The sequence below is a fragment of the Helianthus annuus genome, chromosome 4, assembly GCF_002127325.2.
Source record: "Helianthus annuus cultivar XRQ/B chromosome 4, HanXRQr2.0-SUNRISE, whole genome shotgun sequence".
NCBI classification, from domain to species: Eukaryota; Viridiplantae; Streptophyta; class Magnoliopsida; order Asterales; family Asteraceae; genus Helianthus; species Helianthus annuus.
In genome coordinates, this window is record NC_035436.2 from 131,180,283 (window position 1) to 131,183,655 (window position 3,373).

Here is a 3,373-nt window from a genome sequence, read left to right on the forward strand (position 1 = left end):
GTATTTTGGTCCGAAACTTTCCAGGGTTTGTCTATGTCCAATAACACACAATCTGTGAAATTTTGATCCAATTTTGACCGGTAAAACTTCCCGAACTGATAAAAGAAGGTGTAGAAATCAGAATTTTGAGCGAAAAACTAGCTAAACGGTAAGAACTCTTCCTCCTGAGCTCTGAGACCACATGTAGGATCGTTAGACGACCTGACGAGTCAATCAGAAGAGTGCTCAGACTGAATCAGAAGCGGAATTCATTGATTCAGTCTTTGTTTAGCTTGATTTCACTAGTTTGTCTCTGTTTATTGCTCTTTATAACAAGTTACAAGCTCTGGAGACGATTTGGCAGGGCTTCGCCGTTACACAACTTCACTACTACCGCTACTACATAGTTCCGCTTGAATGACCCTCTATATAGGCAAGTAGGTTTCGCTTATACGTACATGTACGTATAAGCGGAACTACATCATTACCTTATAAGCGGAACCATCCCAATGACACACAAGCGAAACTACCCTATGACACATAAGCGAAACCATGTCTAAAACATGATTTCTCGATTTCCGTGCTTGATACAATCAGCCCTAACCTAAGACTCGAACTAAGATGTAGTCGACAGAGAACTGCACCAACAGGAAACTGTAGGTCCCTCGTAGGTTGAGGTTTAACCTATTCCTTGTTATGTTTAACCCACTAGCAAGTGCGGAATCCAAGCTAGCAAGCAAACCGGAGTTTATATGAAAGCAAAGTGAACAAGAGAAAGAGTAGACAAGCAAGTATCAAAGTTTTCTCTTGTATTTCAGTGGACACGGTTACAGACCTTGACCAAACTGAAAAAACACTCTTACAAGACTTGGGTTCACACACACAAAAGCTCTCAACAATGAACACTAACTTGGACAGAACTACTGAGGAGTGATCAACCCTCATGGGATATATATACCCATAACAGATACCCATGCACGAAGGATAGGAATCCTGGTCGAAGGATCATCTATCGACCAGAAAAGCTATCGAAAGATCTCGAAGGATCTAGACATACCTCGAAGGATTGTATATCCTTCGAGGTCCATAAAGATCCACCGAAACATCATCTTTCGAGGTCATCGAAGGATACTAAACATCCTTCGATGACATCCTTCGAGACATGCTATCTTTCAAACCCTAAGTGTTGTTGTTTGGCCAAGTCAAACCAGGAGGATGGTTGACTTGATCAACACACATATCAACACATAAACAACATTACAAAGACGTAAACACAACAGACAAAAGACATCGTTTTATACATTACAAAATACAGACAAAGTACAGACACAAAGTGCACCAACAAACTCCCCCTTGGCTGTAGCTTTGTCTCGGTCTTCGTGTCTTAAGTCTCTAACGCCCTTTCCACAGCTAAATGATGCGACGACCATGCACTTCCTGCGTTGATTAACAAGTTGAAGCAGTATCGGGCCATCCTTTGAAACTTCATGGCTTGATCTCGATCCTGAACTAAGTAATTGATTTCATGATCCTTCAAAATAATAATATCCGATCTGGACATATTTGTAATCCACATCGGATCGATTATCCTGAAGTTCTCCGAATTGTCTCTGAACAAGATCACAGCTTCACCGGTATCCGCATCATAAACCCAGCAGCGGAAATTTTCAAGAAAGTCGGTCTTCATTTTCAGTAACGGAATCTTCTTCATCACCCTAGGAGGATCGTATACCAAACGATAACGAGCAGTGTTAGTTTCTGGATCAAGAGTGAACTTGATCTGCTCGTATCTTGGAAATTGAGGCTTGTACAGAGGATCCTTCCAGCCCAATCTTCTCTCTAACCTGATTTTCTTCGCGAATAAATCCACCATATGTTCTTTAGCTCGATTGATTACATCAAGCTGTGCCAACACTGCCACATCATAGTATGGAAGTGTGAGAATACTAAGGAGAGTCCTGAAGTATTGAAGACCAGATTCTCTCTTCACAACCATGCAATGTAAATCTTTCACAAACATCCAGCTGATAATGCGACCCCTAGCTTGATTTTTCTCCAACAACATGTAGTTAGCCTGTTCCAATGGGGCAAGCGGAGGAGGATTCCTAGCAAGGAAATCCGCTCGCCATTCATTAATAGTTTTCTCACGGCTTTCCTGAGCTAATGGCGAATCAGAAGACAGATTTTCAAATTCTGCGGTCTTTTCAGCAACAAAGTTATCATCCAGAGCATTCATTACGGCATCGTCCTCTCGAACATATACAGGACGTTCAGGATCAGAACTGATGAAGATTTCATCAATTGAGGAGAAATCAGTCTGATCCTGTACCAGAGGAGTAGCATCAATCAAACACTCAGCAACGTCATCCAAATCATTCAACCTCGAAATCTGTTCATCTGTCATCTCAGAAATAAACTCTCCCTCTTCCAGTAGTTCACCCGTGACAGGATGAAACTTTTGAACACTTGAAGATTCAGGAGGATCTGTTGTAAATGTTTCCGGTTCCAGGCTGATCTGTGCAGGGTCTACAGACATTTCCAGTGTTTCAGTCTGTTCAGTTGGGCCGGTAGTAGCTGTAGGAGGAGCAGACGGAGTATCTTGAGGAGTACCAGATCCGCCTGCAGCACCGGATGCAGTTGCACCGGAGCCTGAGGCAGTTGTTTGATCTGGATTGGCAGCATCATCATCCTGATCATCCTCACGCCTTTCGGGAACTATTCCTAAGGTTTTGCACCTTTCATTCCACAATGTACCAACCTGTTTATACACCCTACCAAAGTTTGTATGCATCGGCTTAAAGGCATTTATCAGTCTTTCATCACGACTGCTAACCGTTTCCCTTAACGCTTTTGCTGAATTTTCCAGATTAGTGCTGTGTCTTTTCATGATCTCCACCTCTCTATCTCTTGCCAAGTTAGCCTTCTTTAATCTATCAATTTCTTCAGCTTGTTCTTTGATCTTCATACTTTGAGCACTTACAATAGAACACAGCTGATTGTGAGCCTCTGCATCCTTCACCCGTTGTACACGATGTTCTTCAATTGTTCGTGTATGTCGACTGACAATAGAACCTAATTCACTGATTTGTCCAATCAGGAATTGGATCTTTTCAGCATCAGATAATCCTGACAGAGTCTCTGCCAATGTCGGTAGAGATGGTTCTGGTCCTGATGACCCAGATTGACCAGTAGCTCCTGTAGGACCGGAAATAACGAGAGAAGGTCTAGTATGTGTACCTGAGGCGGGAGTTGCAGGCGTCTGTCGATCAACAGACACCGTGCGTGTCCCAGAAGACTTTGGTGGAGAAGACATGAGCTCCAGCGTCTCAGAAGCAGTCAGCTGATCGCCAATCGGAGGAAACTGTTGCTCTGGCTCAGAAGAAGGTTGTACTGA